General features: G+C 43.6%; 1 long non-coding RNA gene across 5 annotated transcripts in view; it reads right to left on the reverse strand.

The window, feature by feature from the left end:
• LOC118584411 overlaps positions 1 to 796 on the reverse strand; it is a 52,183-nt gene extending 51,387 nt beyond the window's left edge. For all 5 annotated transcript variants that reach the window (XR_004945034.1, XR_004945033.1, XR_004945031.1 and 2 more), the window contains exon 1: positions 725 to 796. This is a non-coding gene — a long non-coding RNA (uncharacterized LOC118584411). The remainder of the gene's footprint in view (positions 1 to 724) is intronic.
• Positions 797 to 12,853: the final 12,057 nt, after the last annotated feature.

Here is a 12,853-nt window from a genome sequence, read left to right on the forward strand (position 1 = left end):
ACATGTCTGTGCCTTTAAAGAATCCTATAAAGCCAGTAAATTTAGTCAGTTGTTCAAAAGCTTATTATAGCTGGTAGATCAAATATTGGCACTTCCTGGATTGTCTGTTATGCCAGTCTTTCCAGCCCATGTGAAGACAGCTGTCAGCTGTTGCCTTCATAAAGGACCATTCCTACATATGAAGCTTCTGTATGACACTCGGGGATGCGGGGGCGGGGAGGGAGCACCTCTTCTGGCTTAGCAGAGATGAGATGGGCAGTTCAGGACAATAGCATGGCCTTCAGGTTTCCTACTATTTTTGAGAGGACAGAAGGTCCTGGTAGAGGAAGGTGTTTATGTAAATGAGGAAAGATTCTTTACCAGCCTTCATTTTATGACCTTTGTTGATTCCAGGGAACAAGGTGAAATCACCAATTTTGGAGACAGATTCTAGGCTTGAAAGTACAATTTAGGGGTAGGCAGGGAGATTAAACTACTTGAAACTATTCCAGTGTATATATTGGGTGTTTGGGGTTCTAGCCATAAAATCCTTACTCAGTTTCTGGTGGGTGGCCACAGTGGTTGGTACTGACTAAGTCCCAGAAAATGGAAAACAAAACAACAACAATACTTTGAACTAGTTATCTCCAAGCAGAACGTGAGCTGTAGACAACCCTGCTCTGGGGGGAGCTGGGAGCTGAGGACTACTCTGCCACTGGCCAACCCCAAAAGCTCCAGGCCTCACCTTCCTATATGTTCCTTATCATCAGGGGTCCCACTCCGGCCATTGTGAATCCCAGTGCAACCAGCTCACAGACATCTGAGGAGGAAACAAAAAGCAAGCAAACAAACAAATAATAAAATAAAATAAACAAAAAGAAAGCAAACAAATAGTGCTTGGCTCCTGCTCTTCTGAGCTTAAAAAGTACTTCAGCTATCTTCAAAGGGCTGGACAACAGAAGTATGGTTCTGGGAACCCCTTATCTAGAACTTTCTTTCTTGACCCAGTTCCTCACTATTCTTTTCATCATGGTGCTTAGCTTCTTAATGTACATGCTGCTGTACACATATGCACATGTAAGCATGGATGGAGTCCAGGACTTCCTGTTCCTCTCAGAACAATGAAGGGAAACATAGAAATCATGGCCCTGTCAGTGCTAGGAGCTCTGGCTCCTTTCCAGGAAGGAGCTCTTTGGGTCTTAAAGAAATTGCTTGATGGAAATTGTACAAATAAGTTGAAGGCCTATGCATGTGCCTGCCAACATAGCAGGCAGTCTTCTCAGGAAACTTTTATTTCCCTAAATACTTACCACCAACAGCCACGACAGCCTCCACTTCTCATTTTAGACAAGATTCTACATAATGCCTTCTTAATCTGGTTGCAGCTAGAAAAGGTATCCCTGAGTTGATCTCACCTCTTCAAGGCCATGATGTGTGATTTTTAAGGGATGTCAGGGACTCCAGCATCAATGTGTCCATTTATAGAGCTTCCATTTCATCTGAAAGTCTGCCATTTGTGTGTAATGTTTGCAAGGAGCACAGAACAAGGACCAGGACACACCTTATGTGCTATGTATGGAAAACAGAACTACAGGTGGAACCTAGGTCTAGAATTCTCTTTTGCCTCTGATTCCTAGGCCTTCTCTGGGGAAATCTGTTTCTTTCTCCCATGAGAAATGGTTAGCACAGTGTGCTCTATGCTCTTCCACCTTTAAAGTTTGTGTCTCTGAATCTGGGGGCTTCTTGTGCCCAACACTGGGAAAGGCATGGATTTGGGGCAGAGCTGTGCAGCCTTAGATATATATGGTCCAGAAACCCCCATGCAATCTACCTCTGCAGGAGCTGAGGGAGGATCTAGATTGTCAAAGGATATCAACTGCCTCTCTACCTTATTCCTTCCTTATCTTTTTTCTTTTTTTTTTTTTCCTGTCCCCTTTTCAATGGCTTTTCACTTTTAACAAGTAATCTGAAAGGAATTTGATTTTGAGTGTCCAAAAAGCCTCTGTAATAACCACTGAAGACTAATGCAGAGCATAAAACTAGGAGTTATACACTCCATCTTGAATTAAATACCCAAACATGTGCTCCCTATAACCACCCTCCAGAGGGCTCGTCCTAGTCCAGCAAGTATGCCAAAAGGAAAGAAAGGGGAAGCTGAGCCACAAGAGGGGTGCCTCTATACAGAGATGAAAGAGTGATTGTGTCTCTGCGGATGGCATAGCCAACAGTAAGGAGAAGGGAGGGCACTGAGCACTCTTTCCTGGCCTACTTATTTAAGCACCAGCCTGTAATCCCTCACCTAAGGCTCTGATAGAAATCTTCATTCCAGGAAGCTGTGGTTTGTCCACAGCTCACCATCTATGTTTCTGATAGCATCAAGACAGAGGTGCCTGGCAATGTCAAAATACAAACTACTGCAAATCGCACAGGTCCCACAAGGCCACAGTATCCATTTCTGTGTACATTGAATTGAGATGTGCATGTCAGGGGCCTGATGTTCTGTCAACTGCAAGAACCATCCTTCTCCTACCTCAGCCAAGATTTTAAAGATCAATCAAGATCAGTCAGACTGGAGGAGAAGAGAGAAGGTTTGTGGAAAAGTGGGAAGACAGAGGCAAGGGATGTTTCCAAGAGAGTGGATTGAGCATCTACCTGTCTGGGTAGAGCTCATAGGTCTTCTTTAGGGTCCCCTCTAGAGGACACTGCCAAGGCTCACGAACACAGAGGACACAGGCAGGAGCCATCATGGCCAAGTATATGTTTTCTAGATAGAATGCCTTCTCATTTAGTCTAAAAAGTCAGATTACTACCTGAAAAGTGTCTGCTCTCTAGTGGTGGAAGGCTCCAAATAGTTTACACAAAATTTGACTCAGTCTTTAGGTAGGGAACACTAACACTACCCAGAGATGCACTCTGAGAACAACAAGAAAGCCAACCTCAGCTTTAAGTCCTGGGGAATCCTGCTAAAAATTCATAGAACTCCAGAGACCTCAGTTAGGAACCTATGTAGCAGAGACCAAGGGTAAGTCCTACTTGGCAGACAGAGGCTGTGTAGGAGCCATTTCCACCTTGAGACTTACAAAGAAGCCCTGTTCAGATAATCATCAAGACACAAAACACCATGCTGTTGAAAGTTCCTAATCCACCTCCTACCCTGCCAGTGGTTCTCCTTGATCCGCCCCCTCCCCTGCAGTCTCCATCCTATTCTTAAGATAACCAAGCTATATGCCAATCTGAAAGATTTCAGAAGCTCTTGGCAGAGTGGTGGTTACCAGAGGCTAAAGGAACAGACTCAGCATGGGCTCTGAAGCTCAGCCAGACACACCTGGTATGCCCAACATTTGACTAATGCCAGGTAGGACAGGACTCAGCCTCCAGAGAGAACCAGCTAACAGGAAACTGCATACGTAGTTTTCAAAATCCAAAGCAGAAAGATCATGATGAGGTGTGAGAGTTCTAGGAACTCTGGTGTACACAGTCTTAATTTCAAAGAACACAGGAAGTCTGATCTGCCACGTGAATGCTGGGTAAGCAGCTGCTTCATCCTGGGGACTGGGGCGAAGCAGGACTAGGCTCTTTGCATGACAGAGAAGAAACAGCACCACTGCTGGGTATCAGAAAGTACTGGGGCAGAAAGCATTCCCAGTAAAATATGAGTCATTGCTGGGGTTAAATATCCAGAATTGAGAGGCTGTTCTGAACAGACTCAGCCAAAGAAAAAGAATAGGGTTAAAAGAGGTAGCTGAAAGTCCAGTGAGATGGCTCAGCAGGTAAAGGTGTTTACCATGTAAGCCTGACAGCCTGAGTTTAATTCCTGGAATTCACATATATGTGAGCAGAAGAGAACTACACAAGCTGGTAAAACTAACTCCACAGGACAGCTGTCCTCTGATCTCCAGATGCACACCATGAAACACACACACACACACACACACACACAATTTTTTTTAATGTATGCCAAGAGCATCTTGGAGACTTTTCCTCACCTCTATTCACAATGTTGCTGATAAATGGAGGATGATGCCATGAACTAAATGTTTATGTTCTGTTGAATTCTTATGTTGTATCCTCAACCCCCAGTGTGATGGCACTTGGGCATTTTGAGGGTTAATTAGGTAGGGCTACCATGAGTAGATTTCACATCTTTATAAAATAGGAAGAGCCTATTGTGGCAGCACATGCCTTTAATGCTAGCCTTCAGGAGACCAAGGCAGTCTGATCTCTGTGAGTTCAAGACCAGTCTATGGTGATATTTTATTTGTGCTGAAATGTGATTTTATTTGTATGTTAATAAATAAAAGTGCCTGGGGGTGAGACCTAATAGCAAGCCATAGCAGAAGTCTGACAGTGGTCGCACACGCCCTTAATCCTGATCACATGACAGGCAGATCTCTGTGTGTTCAGGGATACCACCAGTATGAAGACACACACCTTTAATCTCAATACCAACCATAGAAGACCTGGAGGTCTGTATAGACAGGCAGTGATGAGGAGGTCATATGGTTGGGTTTACAACCAATGAGAAGGCAGAACAGAAAGTCTATAAAAAAGACAGACACACAGGAAGTAGGTCTCTTTTCTCAGGGGAAGGACGGCAGCAAAGGGTAAGAAGGCGGTTTTAAGTCTCAGCTCTTAGCTGCTGCTCTGACCTCTTGGACTTTTAACTCTGCATCTGGCTCTGTGTTTCTTATTTAATAAGACTGTTACATCTACACCAGTCTGGTCTACATAATAGACTTTGTCTATAAAAAATGTCCATGCCGGGCGGTGGTGGCACACGCCTTTAATCCCAGCACTTGGGAGGCAAAGACAGGCGGATCTCTGTGAGTTTGAGGCCAGCCTGGGCTACCAAGTGAGTTCCAGGAAAGGCGCAAAGCTACACAGAGAAACCCTGTCTCAAAAAAAAAAAAATGTCCATAAATTAGGAAGAGTAGATAAAGCATGCTGCCCACCACATGAGGGTGCACCAAGAGACAGTTGTCTATGAATATAACATGAGCCCTTACCAGTCACTGAATCCAGCAGCACCTTAATCTCAATGCCCAGTTTCAAGAACCATGAGAAATAAATTATTATTGTTTAAGAGTCTACAGTATTTGCTGCAGCAAAGTGAAGACAATTGGTGACTCACAGCAAAAGAACTTTGCAGACGGAGCTGATAAAGGTATACCTGGCAAAGATTTGAAAAGATGGGTATAGCAGATTATGGATGCTGTTGTGCTTAGGTTGGTGTGGTAGTAGAGACACCTGCAATCTCAGCACTGGGGAAGTAAAAGCAGGGGTTTGAAGTTGTGGTGTCTAGTGGTTGAGCTCAGGTCTTCATGTCTGCATGTCCAATACTTCACTGACCAAGCCACCTTCCTAGCCTTGTGAAATTTTTTTAAGAATTAATTTAGTATTCTAAGTCAACAATGCTTCCTATGATATCTACCACACTGTTCTGAAGAAGGCTGGATTGTGAACTTTGATTCTTCCTGAAAAGGGCCTCTCTGCACAGCTATCACAAAGGCCATCAGCTCAAGTTGGTTTTTTCCTGTCCCTCCAGGGTGACAGAGAGGTGGCAGGGAGGATGTTTTCCCTTTGAAGTGTGACAGGACCTAAAATGGACCCAATATTTGGGAAAGGAATTCTGTATATCTTCAGAGGCAACAAGGAAAACTTAAACCCTGCAAAGTCCTTTTCTGTCAAAATTTCATGCTTTCCTTGGGGGCAACTGTGTGCTGCAGCCTGGTCGAGCGTGAAGAAATGCTGGCACAAAATTCAAAGCAGAGTGTGATTTCAGGAGAAAGCAGAGGTGAGCGTCCACCTGTGTGGGTAGGTCCCATGGGTCTTTGGCATCCTTTCTGGGGCGGCCCTCATGACAATCAGCCCAAATCCTACTGTAAATTCTGTTACAGGGACCAGTCACCAAATCAAGGTGTGGTCTAGGAAAAGGAAGGAATAGAGCAGATGAGTAAAAAAAAGGAGTACACAGTCCCTACTAATTTCTGAAGCTATGTCTAAAACTAACCCCAAACAGGGCTATTTCACATGCTAGGAGGGAATGAGCCCAGCATTAGATCATTTCATTTAAAAGAATTGGATGGAAACAAGGTGGACAGAATGTCCAAGAACATATGAAAGACAGATCCAGAAACTAAAATTCCCTAGCAGTCCTTACCCAGTAAGCACCCTTGCAAATTGTTCTACATACCTTAACCATTTCTGAAAGAGCCCTGTACAGTAGCAAATATTCAGAGATTTTATGTCACTAAGAAACAATAAGTGGTAAGGCTGGAGATGTGGCTCAGCAGTTAAGAGCATGGTTTGCTCTTCCAAAGGACCCAGTTTCAATTCTCAAAACCCACAAAGCAGCTCACAACCATCTGTAACTTCAATCCCAGGAGTCCAATGCCCTCTTCTGGCCTCTTTGGGCACTACACACATGTGGTCCACAGACCAACAAGCCATCAAAACACCAATATACATAAGATACAATAAAAAATAAAGAAAACAATAAATGTGCCAACGAGAGGACTCATCAGGTAAAGCACTTGACCCATGTAAAGGGAGCAGGAGAGACTGACTCTACAGGCTGTCTTCTGACCTCCACAATGGACTATGGTGTGTGCCCCTCAATACTAATAACACAATAACAATAATGATTTTAAAATGAAGTCAATAATGGCTTTTAAAAAGTAAATAAGTCAGAAATATGCTTGGGAGGAATTTTATTAAAACACAGAAGCTTAAAAATGTTTTGGTATCTTCCAGTGGGGGAAAAAGGCCTCCTGTTTTCTGAAAATGTATTTATTTGTGGAGCCAATCTCATTCACTCCCCAGCAGCCGCAGAAAGATGTGCAGGTAACCACAGCTACTGTGAGTTCCCGAGTGCACTAATCATATTGTGTCCAGGAGACTGTGTTGACAGAACCCCTCTGCATACTCCAGCTCTCTTCTCCACAAAATTCCTTTTGAGGTTTCAAGAAGATGATAGATACAGTTGTCTCACCAAGGGCAGAGCATTCAACAGTTACTTATTCTCCCTTTTTTGACCAGTTATGAGGCTCGATATTGCCCATCATCCACTACACAAACTTCCCTGGTAAAGACGGAGAGCAGCACTAATCTTGGGTATAAACATAGACTATTTAGAAGGCAGTTTGACCCTGTGTCTATTTAGCAAAACAATGCTAATAGATTTCCCCCACCCATTATCTTTTGAATTATGTCCTTTTGACCAGGTTTACAGTACCGGACATGAATCTCTTCCCATGGAGCAAGCCTCAAATAGAAACAAAAATAGCTAGTTACCCACAGTAACAGTCATGCCTGTATTGCTCCAGTGGGCACGTCTTGCCTGTCAGGTCAGTGCTGTAGTCTATAGAGTTCACAGCTGGGTAAGGTGGCTGCTGGTTTGGGTCCTTCCAACAGCCCGCACAGCGTCTTCCTATACTCTGAAATCCAGCCATCAGAAACGAGGCTTCCATCTCAGTTCCAATTTGGTTCTCCATATTCTGCCACCAAAGTATATAGTCTCTTTATCAACAGAGTCTTACCATCTCCTTCTGGTGGGCAGCCAAGAGCAATGGCAATATCATGTGTTATTTAGGGTCTTTGAGGCCTCCCTAAGCAACAACTCATAAGTAGGTATCTCACATCTAGCACTGGGATTTTTACTTAATAACCTTTGGCTTCTGGAAGCAGCATTTCCCACTCATATAAGGTATCTTAAATATTAGATTTCCACAGGCTTTTTTTTTTTTTTTTTTTTTTTTTTTTGGTCTGGTTGGTTTTTGGTTTGTTTGGTTGTGTTTTGTTTTGTTTTTTTCCCGAGACAGGGTTTCTTTGTGTACTTTTGGTGCCTGTCCTGGATCTCACTCTGTAGACCTCAGGCTGGCCTCGAACTCACAGAGATCCACCTGGCTCTGCCACCTGAGTGCTGGGGTTAAAGGCGTGCACCACCACCACTGCCTGGCAGGCTTTTTCATACATTTTAGTCTTTATTAACCTTTCCCGTACCTGTTGTTGTCCCAGCCCCCACGTCCATTCTGTATAAACATTTCCACTTTCAGTTCAAAGTCTTTTCTCTAATGAAACTGTTATGTTTCATGAGAGCAGAAATCCTAACATCTAGAGTAAAAGATGAAAGAGCTGACCCACAACAGTGTCAAGTCTGAGCAGAGCTGTCTCAGGCAGCACTGGTGGAAATGCATGGCAGGCAGCTCACATGAGTCTGAGTACTCCAAACTTTCTACCTTTGCCAAAGTTTTCACCACCCCCATATCTAGTAATGTGAGTCTTACTGGGTCATGTGGCCCAAAGTTTAAGAAATTGTGACTTACAAGAAGAGTCAGTTCCAGAAGCAAATCTGAGCCCAGACCATGAAGAAAGGGGGTTAGTCCAGGCGAGGGTGTGGTGTTCAAACAAGGCTCCAAGACTGAGTGGGAGACGTGTGATAAGGACAGGGCAGCATTGCAGAGACTAGATCTGCAAAGAGTACCCAATTCTAAGAGGGATGCTTGCTCGCCAAAGCTGCATTAATTAGAACTGCATATGTGGGTCCCCCTCCACTGGGATGTATATCTCATAAATATCCCTTCTCCCTTTTATGACCAGCTAGTTACTCCTGTAAATCTCAGCTAAGTTACAGTTTACTTGCAAAGATTTTACTGAGTCTGAGGAATGTTGACTTTATTGGGAAAGAATTGGCAGACAATCGAGGCTCCTAAGCAGGAAAATTCATAGTAAGTTGGCACATTAGCACATCGCCATGGCTACAGTGTAAACAATAGATAGAAGGGGTCAGAATGGAGGTTGACCATCAGCTAGACTCCTTCTTCACCGTGCCACTCACTCACTCAAGCAGTAACTAAGTTTTGTCAGTTCTACATCCTATATATGAAAGACATCCATTTAGAAATTTCTGCACTGACACTATCCTAACTCTCATAGTCTCCCACAAATCTCTGTAACAATCTTACAATACAACTTGTGTCTTGAATTAAGTGTTGGATCTCTCCCATCTAACCACTGCCTGGCCTCCAAAGAGGGATCTCCTTAAAACACAGGTCTACTTAGGTTACTCACTTCAAATGCTGTGGTTCCCTTACTGCTCTTATAATGACTCCTACAATGTCCATCCTGTCCTACACACTTGGCAATGTCTGGGTTCTCCATATGATGCTGATGGAGTAATCAATGCATTGCCTAAATTTACTATTGAAGCCAAAGATGCTCTTCTCTGCAGCTCTTCAAGTGTTAACCACTTCCAGCTCCCAGCTGAAGTGTTCTGTGGGAATTGTTCTGAAGCTAAGGCAGCTACCTCATCAAGGAATTGATTGATTTTGGAGTGTTAGGACTGGGACCTCTTGCTTCAGTTTAGGGCATACCTAATGGGCTCTGTGATGGCTAATCTACACTGTCAACTTTGTTAGGTTCAGAATCACCATGGAGACATGCCTCTGGGTGTGTTTAGGAGGATATTTTCAGAAAAGTTTAAGTAAAGAGGAAATAGTCACCCTGAATAGGCTGGGTTTCTGAACTAAATAAAAGGAAGAAAGCAACTGAGCACCAGCATTCATCTCCATGTCTCCTGACTGCTGATGCAATGTGACCAGCTGCGTCATGCACCCACCATCCTTGCTTCCCTGTAAGTCAAACTGAATCAAAATAAACCCTTCTTTTGTCAAGATGCTTTTGTAAGGCGTCTTCATCACAGCAACAAGGCACATAACTAAAATAGCCCACCCAGACCCCAACCTCCTTGTGGAATCAGTTGAGACTTGTGTTACAATGGTATTGCAATTCAACTACCCTCTCAGCCTGGTCTTCTTCCCTTCCTCCCTCATAGGATTATTCCAAAAAAGCACACCCTCAGAGACACTTTGTATGTGAATTGGCTTCAAAGTCTATTTCCTGGGAATTCTAAAGAATAGCATTCTCCTATCCCCACAGAAATGCCATTCTACATCCTTTGCATTAGTTCCCCAAGTCCACTAAGCCCTCTCTAGGTCATTGTGCTTTGCATGAAATGCTGCTTCTACCTTAGGAACATTTTCTACTTTTCCTCCCCATTATCTACTTTGTAGAATTAATTTCTATGTATCCTTTGGGTCTTAATTGAGATTTTTCTTCCTTTGAGAAGTCACCCCAGATTCACTGAGCCCTCCTTGGTGCTGTCAAGACAATTAGTGTTGACCTTATAACCATGTAATTGTAACAATTATGGTATACTCAACTTATGAACCCATATGATTGACTCACATATTAGGACAGGGAATTTGTCTACTGTGTCTGTCATTGTATCCCTAGAGTATAGTCAAATACCTGGAACACAAATAGGTAGCAAAAAACATTTGCTAAACAAATAAAATAGTAGGAAATGACATTAAGTGAGGAATTAGCAGGATAAAAAAGAAAGGAATATATATACATGTGGCAAGTTTATTTTTTGGTAACTATCTATTTAAGATACAATCCAGGATTATGCCTCCATTTCTGCATTTGTTAGAGATAAAATATGACACTGTTAGCTTAAAGAAATAGTTCTGAAGGAAGTTTGATGAAAAAGATAATTGAAAACAGGCCACATATGTGGTATTTAGGCCATATCCAAGCACAAATGTCCAGTGGAAAGGCTGGAGTTGGTGTTCAACAGTATGTCACCCAGGTAGTCCCTTGTCAATTCACTTCTGACCAATAACACCTTGTACTCCATTCTTAGACTCTCAGGGTATTTTATAAATCAGTGCTTACTTTAGTTGTTGTGGGTTTCTAGAACAAAATCCCACAGACCAGGCAACTTAGATGATAGATAGATGTTTGGTTTCTCTCAGTTCCAGAGGCTGGAAGGTCAAGGTCAAAGCGTCCATATCTTTAGCTCTCTTGGGCCACATTCCTTGGCTTGCAGATATTCTCACTGTTCTCACACACGGTCTTTTATCTGTATCTGTACCTATGTCTAAATTCGCTCTTTCTGTAGTGACATCAGTTAGACAGGTTTAGGATCGACCTCAGAAACTTACTCTCATTTAACCACCTCTGTCTCCAAATATAACACCCCTGTCTCTAAATATAGTTATATTCTGAGATCACATGGACTAAGATGCAGACAGGAATCTAGGGATAGAGTTCAGCTCATAAAAATGGTACATCGTTTCCTCTTTTTTTACACCCACTGCCCCAGAGGCTACCCACCCATGCCTCTCCACCAGAGCACCCATGTCCAGAAGAACCTTTCCCTCAAATTCCCAGAAGTCAGAACTCTCAGTGTTCTAGAACAGATGAAGAGGGGGCTATCCTGCCTGGGTAGTAGTCAGGTGGTAAAAAGACCTGAAGAAAGATGAGCAAGAACTTGTAGTTACAACAGGAGAAAATATTCTAGGTTGTACCTCCCCGCAACCCCCAATTCAAGCCTAGAAACCACCACATCATCAAATGTTGTTGTGAAGTTTGGAGACAATCAGATGTGGCTCTTGTGGGGGATGAATGTGGGCAGAGGAAGAAGCTGAAGTAAGAAAGGTTGGCTAAGGTCACGTTGTAAAGAGCTTCTTTCATTTTGCCATAAATCACTCGATGCTTCATCTAGAGATGGACATGGGGAATTAGAGGCCGCTGCAATCACTCATGCAGGAAACAAGGCAATTACTTGTAAGAGGTTGAAAGATTTGAGCAAGACATTAAGGCAATAGCTATTAGGTGGGGGAGGGTAGCTGGAGTAGGGAGTAGTAGGGGATAAAGGGATAAGGCTGGGCAAAAGAGAAAGGAATCAAAAGGGAGAGAAGAGACAGCAGAAAACTTCACCACTCACACCTAAATCAGGAATCTCTGTCTCCCTAGGGAGATCCTGTTGATCTGGGTTCTGCCTCTTTGATCAGGTAGATTCTCCTCTTCACAGACTTTCTCAGAGTTGTCCAGCATCTCTCAGCACAGTGGAAGATCCTGGGAGCCAAGAAGGCTCAGAAGTAAGTGAGTGGTTAGTTAACATGAAGACAATTGTAACAAAAGGAGTCACCAACAATGAAGGTGGCTAACTGGTTAGTCACTCAGGGAAGGCACTTAGATCAGAGCTGGGCTTACAGATCTAGGACTACCCTCACTGAGGAAACAGCAGTGAGTCCCTAAGAGCTGTAGTGTTTCCTACCAAGAAGCAGAAGAGCTTGATGCTTGTAGATGAACAAGGTGGGTCACAATACTTGGTCACTATCCTCATTCATAAATTTAGAGTCAAGGCCAGACGTTAATCGTGAAGGAAACACTACACAGAGTAAGGTGAATAACTTTATGCCTGTTGCAGGCTACGGTTCAGCAGGCTGTTTTTCCACAGAGTAGGATTGCTGTGAGCAAAAGTAGACATGGCAAGCCAATGGGTGTCAGTCAAAGTAGGGATAGTCTCCAAGCTAAGCTTATCTTTTCTTTATGAAGCCTCTAGTCACAAGAACATGAATCTGTCCCACAGCCCATCCATTCTAATGTTTAAGATTTGTTGCCTCCATTGGGGATTTGAACAGCTATGGTCAGTCAGATGTCAGACTTTTCCATGTGAGGCTGATGACTTCAGAGAGAGCAGGGGCCCTGAGTCACTCACAGGCAGAAATGCAAGTCCCTGCCAAGGCAGAGCCAGGCTCTTTGGAGTCCACTCCCCGCCCCCGCGTCCCTGTCCCACCCTTCCCACCCTCCCCCACCCCCACCCCACCCCCCCCCGCGTGTGCGCGCGCCAAAAAAAAACAAAAACAAAAAGGGAGTAGCAGTAAGCAAGAGGCAGCCTGAGGCCTTGGGAAATTCCTGAGATCTAAGCAAGGGGATACCTCTTCACTGATTGCCTGGAGGTTCTTTAGCCTTCACTGTATGTGTGTGTCCTTGTTTTAAGAAAATACATAATGTAAGCATGGTA

The sequence above is a fragment of the Onychomys torridus genome, chromosome 1 (genome assembly GCF_903995425.1).
Source record: "Onychomys torridus chromosome 1, mOncTor1.1, whole genome shotgun sequence".
Lineage (NCBI taxonomy): Eukaryota > Metazoa > Chordata > Mammalia > Rodentia > Cricetidae > Onychomys > Onychomys torridus.